The following is an 8,137-nucleotide window of genomic DNA, read 5'->3' as shown; positions in this document are numbered from 1 at the left end:
GTGAATTCATGGATGGATTTGCTACTGATTCCCAAAGCAAATTTATGTAAATTATCATCACTAAATAGGAGTCAGCCTTAAAGCAATGAGTAGGAGATCCATAAAACCCCCCTCCTTCTCCCTCTCCGTCTTCGAAACAAATAAACAAACCTAAGGCTTGGAAAAGAGAATCCCCAAGATAGATCTTAAATGCAACTATTAACGCCAAATCCCAGATCTACGGATGTCAGAATCCATCAAATATTTCACAGCAGGAGTATGTACTACTCTTAAATTAACAAGGGAATAAGCACCTTATAGGCTCTCTGAAACTTTCAAATGACTAAAAAAATTGAATTCACTGTCATAGAGCCACTATAAGGAGTGGTAAAACTTGAAATGTTCTCAGCCAGCATGCAGCAGCAGTTGGCCATTCTAGTAGACATGAGAATATGCCATCAGTTGGCTAAGAGTATATGCCTTTGCCGCATCCCCCTTTATCCTGAATATGTCATCATAGTTTGCCAAGATTCCATCGACTATTATGCGAAGTTCAGCATCACCAGCATGAGAATTAACAGCTCCCCTTAACTCATTAATTCGTCGGTTCTGCTTTTCCAACCATCAGGCATATTCTACATCAAATGCCAAAGCTCCTAGAAGGACCAGAAGTTGCATTACTTTGATGAAATTTTATATTCAAGCTTTGCAAAATCAATTATTCCGAATTCAAGGGCATTCCATGTTATATAAAGGAATAAAGACCACCAAAAAGCTGATGATTCACTACCCCAAGAACAACAATTATTGATGACTAATCTAAAAGCAAAGCTTCTTTCATGGTTTAAGCTTCTCCTCCGTGATTACATACAACCAAGGAGGGAAATTGGTACAGGGTGGTGCAGCCTAAGCAATAGGCATAGAGATGAAATAAATCGCCTCTTAGTGGATCTAGTTTCACGTCAAAGCTATGGAGCCTTATAATGCTCCTTGGTTAGCATCTCATACTCGTTCCCAGGAGCAGATGAGTTAATACAGTCGAGCTGGAGTGCATATTGAAGAACTACACTTCTGTGCCTTTTCTAAAGTTATTGTTTTTCTTATACTTCTGGTGCAAGAAGAGCATTCATTTTGAACAGACAAATGGATTATCTTGATGGGATGAATGTTTAAAGCAGACATCCGATGTACATACTTCCTGCACCATCTTGGTAAGTATTAATGAATGCATTATTTGAGTTAACCAGAAAAGGTAAAAGAAAAAGAATGCAATAACCTCCAAACTAAACTTCTTGCCCTATTCTGGTAAGATTCTTCTCCATTTTTTATCAAAGTTAAACTTCCCTTTCTTTTTTAATGAAATGTGTACATGTCCAATGCCTTCAGTCAATAACTTCCTTGGCCTGATGAAACACATGGGCAAATATAGCTTCGACAATTACGATAAATGAAGACCACTAATGAATCTGAAAGTCTATAGGAGAAATAGTAATTTTATCGATAGATTAAATTTCAATTACAACATCAAGTGGTAAAACAAAACAATGGAATCAAACAACGAAAAAAAAAAAGTAAGTAAGAACACATCAGAAAGGATATAGAGCAGAAAGTGAATATATACAATCATTAAAAAGGTTCACCAATTCCACCAATAATCTACTTGTACTTGGCGATAACATCTTGTTACGCAGCCATAATGTTTTGTTCATATTTTTGAAAAAATCAGTCGTACTAGATTATCTAATATCAAAGAAGTGAAAAACTTGTAATGATAAAAGTCTGAATGCAGAAGACGAGCATACCATTTCCACTCATCGACTGTGATTGGTTTCCTGAACCTGAAATAAATATTTCCTTTGGGGAAAGAAAAACATTGTCTTAAAAAACTGATCGGAGAGATTGTGAGCTAATTTCTAAAGAGGTGCTAGATATTTAGGTGATCAAAGAAAGAAACAGATAAGGACACAGGATTTACTGAACAAACCTGTTGCCGAGCTCGTTGAAGCTCCTGTTCTAGTTGTGTCAGCTTCATCCTGCTGCTCTCCAACTGTTGAACATATGCCTGGACCAACAAGAAAACAATATAGGGATATAATGTCATTACAATCAGTGCACATTGATATAGTATTGATAACGATATTATTTGGCGATATATATATATATATATATATATATAGTATTTTCACCCATCTATGAAGATCAATACACATTGAAAGTGTGACACTTTAGCTCATTATATGACACTTTTAGAGGGAGAAACTCCTGAATCAGAATTTTTGGCTTTTAAATTGACTGTTACAAGCATTTATCACTAAAATTAAACCTTCATTTATTCAGGGTCGACTAGATTCTGAACTAATACATTCTGACATTAAACCTTCTTTTTTCATCTTGATTAGTATTATGATACTGTACTTCGAGATCCACCGGATAAAATTTAAATGGAAAGATCTAATCAGGCAGATTTTGGATGACGCTAACGTAAGAATTGTTAATTACATTTCATATTAATCTCAAGTGAAACGTTTCTTTTCCTCATATTCCATCATTCGATATGAGATGATAAATGTGATACCTTTTGGTTAGATAGATGGCCAGGGATTCTGAAATAAGTGTTCCTTGTTTTATACAATATAGTTCTGGAATAAATATGCACCTATTTCAGATTGTTTTATGCACAAGTGTGGATGGCCAGCAGCAGTGGTGTATTCAGCGATTACAATCTACTGCAATAGACAAACAGGACAATGGGAGGCTGAATACCCATGGAAAATGTTTTAAAGAATGAAGGCACCCGAAAAAGGTCCAGCTTTGGATAGACTGAAAAAGAAGCATACTTAACTCAAGATGTATCAGAGAGAGGGGCTTCTATCTCTGCAACAACAAATGCTTTCTATGTTAAGACTCACCAGAAAAATAAGAAGACTAAAGTCAACTTGAAAGACTATCCCAACTTGCATCATGTGGGGACTATTTGGAGGACAGAAAAAATAAATGTTTTGGAAAAGGAAAAATCACATACTTCTTTTCTAAAGTATAAGGGTATACAAAACTTATAGTCCTAATGATATATGAGCAATATACAATGGAAAATCCAGCATTTCTTTTGGATTTTGTGGAAAGCCGTGACTGTTTCATGTTTTCAACTTATATACTTTTGCGGTACCCTTTTGGTAATAAACATTAACAAAGTGCCATTTTCAAAAAATAATAATAAGAACATCAAACTTGGACGAAGTTATAAGTTGTTACATAATCTCGGAGGATTTTAAAGGAAATGACTTCAGAATCTAATGCACTTACTCTGGGCATGCATCAAGCAAGAGCTCAACCGAGTCATCCAATGAACGCCCAAGCTTCTTCTTTTCCTCCTCCTCCTCAAGTTCCTTCAGCCATAGAATTGCATGAACCCTCTGCCTCATGATCCTGTAATCTTTTGCTAAGCACTCAACTGTATACAACTCTGGGTTTTCCTTATGCTTCTTGTACATTTCTGTCTTCTCTTAATCCTTCAAATAAGACCCCCTTGCACCTGGCTCCATTACCTGCTCCAATAACACCAAACTTTGATAATCCATCATAGTTGGGAAGGATACTACCACTTCATACAATTATTTGTTCACCGAGTTCTTATTGTTGTACCAGAAACAACTCCGAATAACCAACAAGAAAGTTACTTTCTCCCAATCCCAATTTTATATGCTAGTGAAAAGAAATTCCTCAAGACTACAAAAGACTACAACAAGAAAGTATGGTTTGCTATTTTACAACATATGTTATTTCTCCAAAAGTAAAACTTTACCTTCAAAAAGACTTCAAATTAGCCCAAAATATAAATTGAACCACAATGAACCTTGGGATCAAAGCAAGTAGAATACATTATCTCTAATCAATCTAGATCATACATGCTTACAGAATTATCAAAATTCTGATTCATAACTAGAATGCTTCACATTACTTCTTATGGTGGCTGGGTTTCAGACAGGAGGATGTATGATGGTGGTTGGGCAACGACTCTTTCAAGGTTAATGCAACTTACAGAATGATGAACCACCCCAACTGGCCTAGGAAGCTCATTTGGAAAACAAAAATACCACAAAAAGTAGCTTGCTTTCTGTGTGGCTACTAGCTAAGGGAGCAGTCCTTACACAGGCAAGATGAGGAGAGGGATCCCATTATGTTCCAGATGTTTCTTTTGCAGTGAAAAGGCAGACTGTTAATCATCTATTCCTACATTTCAAGAACACAAGACAACATTGGAGAATATTCTTAAATCTCAAAGGCATTTCATGGAGGTCTACCGGCAAAAGACAGAAGTAGATGGAGAATTGTTCATGCCTGTATGGTGGGCAATTTGGAAGGAGGGGAACTCTAGATGTTTTGACAATGTAGAGAATAGTATGCAGAGTATCAAGTTGAATATATTATCTTGATCCTGTGAGTAGGTGTAATCAGTTAAAACTCAAACGATAGCGACCTTACTTGAACATGATCTGTTTTATAGGATCATACTATCCTTGAGTTTAGTAGATGAACTGTGGCAATGAGACCAGAGGATGATTAACAGCCTCCTTGTGCGAGGCAGTTTCCGAAGACCCTTGGCTAAAATAAGCATTTTCATAAGCTGCTTTTGAAAAATACGAGAGTGAAGAAGAAACTGTGAAAATACTGAGGAAATGAGAGTATAAGCAAAAAATGTAGGATAACCAAAAATGATAGTTTATCTTTGAAGGTTCACCCAAAACAAAAAGGATGGCTCAACTCCCACCAACTTATTGTATGTTTTCAACCTTACACCTCTCAGCATCTTTGAAGGTTCACCCAAAACAAAAAGGATGGCTCAATTTCCACCGACTTATTGTATGTTTTCAACATTACACCTCTCAGCTTATTGTTTCCATCTAACCCGGCATGATGCCTAATCCTCAAAAATCGACACGTCATCTTAAAGTTCATGGATGACCAAGCACTATCAAAGATAGTAACTGCATAGCAAACCAGCAATATAAAGTTCAGAAGAGACACAAAGTCATCTTAAAAGTACCAGTTTCAAAACAACCCACAGTGATATATAAAAGGATTTAAATGCTCTTATATGAGGAGTCAACAAATAAACAATCAATTTTTACTTCTATTTTAGAATGAAAAAATTCTCAAGACAAGAAAGTTTGTCGAGAGTTCTTTGCTAAACAAAATGAAACAAAAGAAGAGTGCCCAAAAAAACCTTTTCTACAGATAAAAGCATAATTGCAGAGCAGATAGACTTCGGTTGATATTCCCTCTATAGAACCTCTTCCTCTTTCTCCCTCTCTCTATTAGAACGAATTGATCAATACTAAATTTCGTGGTCTTATTCTGGTGCAACCAAATTCACCACCACCACAACAACATAAAGACGGAACACGCCATTTACTAAAAGTCAGGTAAAAAGGTTGTAGATGCCTAAAGTGAAACTAACTCAAACTTCCCACACCTCGGAGATGCCTCCCAATGAAATCAGTGTTTGTAAAATATTTCCTTTTTTCTAGAGAACAAATTCCAATGGCCATACTTGCACTTTTGTCAAGTCGCACAAGTGAAGGCATTTTTTTCACTCAAGAAGAATATGCCAAAAAACTTCTCAAAAAGTTTGGGCTGAAGCAAAGTAAAAAGTGTGCTACTCTAGAGACAAACACAAGATTAAGGAGCGACGAAGGCTCACTTCTTGTAGATCCCAAACCTTTTCAAGCTATTGTTGGAAGTCCTCTACATTTGACTATTACAAGACTAGATATTTAACATTCTCTGTTAGGATATGTCAACAGATTCATGCAATCACTTAAAAAGCCTCACCTAGCGTAGTGCCTTGAGTCCCCCCAGGCCCCCGAGGTGCCATACTTCGAGGACATCATCAGGTTCAATAATCATCTCGGGGGGTGGGGGGGTCCCCGAGGCATGGCGCTTCGGGGGCCTAGGGGTCCTCGAGGTATGGCGCCTCGAGGACCCCTAGGCCCCCGAGGCGCCATACCTCGAGGACCCCTAGGCCCCCGAAGCGCCATGCCTCGAGGACCCCCCCACCCCCCGAGATGATTATTGAACCTGATGATGTCCTCGAAGTATGGCACCTCGGGGGCCTGGGGGGACTCAAGGCACTACGCTAGGTGAGGCTTTTTAAGTGATTGCATGAATCTGTTGACATATCCTAACAGAGAATGTTAAATATCTAGTCTTGTAATAGTCAAATGTAGAGGACTTCCAACAATAGCTTGAAAAGGTTTGGGATCTACAAGAAGTGAGCCTTCGTCGCTCCTTAATCTTGTGTTTGTCTCTAGAGTAGCACACTTTTTACTTTGCTTCAGCCCAAACTTTTTGAGAAGTTTTTTGGCATATTCTTCTTGAGTGAAAAAAATGCCTTCACTTGTGCGACTTGACAAAAGTGCAAGTATGGCCATTGGAATTTGTTCTCTAGAAAAAAGGAAATATTTTACAAACACTGATTTCATTGGGAGGCATCTCCGAGGTGTGGGAAGTTTGAGTTAGTTTCACTTTAGGCATCTACAACCTTTTTACCTGACTTTTAGTAAATGGCGTGTTCCGTCTTTATGTTGTTGTGGTGGTGGTGAATTTGGTTGCACCAGAATAAGACCACGAAATTTAGTATTGATCAATTCGTTCTAATAGAGAGAGGGAGAAAGAGGAAGAGGTTCTATAGAGGGAATATCAACCGAAGTCTATCTGCTCTGCAATTATGCTTTTATCTGTAGAAAAGGTTTTTTTGGGCACTCTTCTTTTGTTTCATTTTGTTTAGCAAAGAACTCTCGACAAACTTTCTTGTCTTGAGAATTTTTTCATTCTAAAATAGAAGTAAAAATTGATTGTTTATTTGTTGACTCCTCATATAAGAGCATTTAAATCCTTTTATATATCACTGTGGGTTGTTTTGAAACTGGTACTTTTAAGATGACTTTGTGTCTCTTCTGAACTTTATATTGCTGGTTTGCTATGCAGTTACTATCTTTGATAGTGCTTGGTCATCCATGAACTTTAAGATGACGTGTCGATTTTTGAGGATTAGGCATCATGCCGGGTTAGATGGAAACAATAAGCTGAGAGGTGTAATGTTGAAAACATACAATAAGTCGGTGGAAATTGAGCCATCCTTTTTGTTTTGGGTGAACCTTCAAAGATAAACTATCATTTTTGGTTATCCTACATTTTTTGCTTATACTCTCATTTCCTCAGTATTTTCACAGTTTCTTCTTCACTCTCGTATTTTTCAAAAGCAGCTTATGAAAATGCTTATTTTAGCCAAGGGTCTTCGGAAACTGCCTCGCACAAGGAGGCTGTTAATCATCCTCTGGTCTCATTGCCACAGTTCATCTACTAAACTCAAGGATAGTATGATCCTATAAAACAGATCATGTTCAAGTAAGGTCGCTATCGTTTGAGTTTTAACTGATTACACCTACTCACAGGATCAAGATAATATATTCAACTTGATACTCTGCATACTATTCTCTACATTGTCAAAACATCTAGAGTTCCCCTCCTTCCAAATTGCCCACCATACAGGCATGAACAATTCTCCATCTACTTCTGTCTTTTGCCGGTAGACCTCCATGAAATGCCTTTGAGATTTAAGAATATTCTCCAATGTTGTCTTGTGTTCTTGAAATGTAGGAATAGATGATTAACAGTCTGCCTTTTCACTGCAAAAGAAACATCTGGAACATAATGGGATCCCTCTCCTCATCTTGCCTGTGTAAGGACTGCTCCCTTAGCTAGTAGCCACACAGAAAGCAAGCTACTTTTTGTGGTATTTTTGTTTTCCAAATGAGCTTCCTAGGCCAGTTGGGGTGGTTCATCATTCTGTAAGTTGCATTAACCTTGAAAGAGTCGTTGCCCAACCACCATCATACATCCTCCTGTCTGAAACCCAGCCACCATAAGAAGTAATGTGAAGCATTCTAGTTATGAATCAGAATTTTGATAATTCTGTAAGCATGTATGATCTAGATTGATTAGAGATAATGTATTCTACTTGCTTTGATCCCAAGGTTCATTGTGGTTCAATTTATATTTTGGGCTAATTTGAAGTCTTTTTGAAGGTAAAGTTTTACTTTTGGAGAAATAACATATGTTGTAAAATAGCAAACCATACTTTCTTGTTGTAGTCTTT

The 8,137-nt window shown here is 37.4% G+C and overlaps 1 protein-coding gene across 2 annotated transcripts in view; it reads right to left on the bottom strand.

The window, feature by feature from the left end:
* Positions 1-562: 562 nt before the first annotated feature.
* LOC102581563 (sugar transporter ERD6-like 5) overlaps positions 563-8,137 on the bottom strand; it is a 13,926-nt gene continuing 6,351 nt past the window's right edge. For both annotated transcript variants that reach the window (XR_001474718.1, XR_001474717.1), the window contains 3 exons: positions 3,283-3,524; positions 1,782-2,041; positions 563-635 (listed from right to left, as the gene is read on the bottom strand). The gene's annotated coding sequence lies outside the window, so the exon portion shown is untranslated. The remainder of the gene's footprint in view (positions 636-1,781; positions 2,042-3,282; positions 3,525-8,137) is intronic.

This window comes from Solanum tuberosum, unplaced genomic scaffold, assembly GCF_000226075.1.
Source record: "Solanum tuberosum cultivar DM 1-3 516 R44 unplaced genomic scaffold, SolTub_3.0 scf00234, whole genome shotgun sequence".
In the NCBI taxonomy this organism is placed as follows: Eukaryota; Viridiplantae; Streptophyta; class Magnoliopsida; order Solanales; family Solanaceae; genus Solanum; species Solanum tuberosum.
The sequence above is the reverse complement of the archived record's forward strand: the minus strand, read 5'-3'. Positions and strand labels throughout refer to the sequence as shown.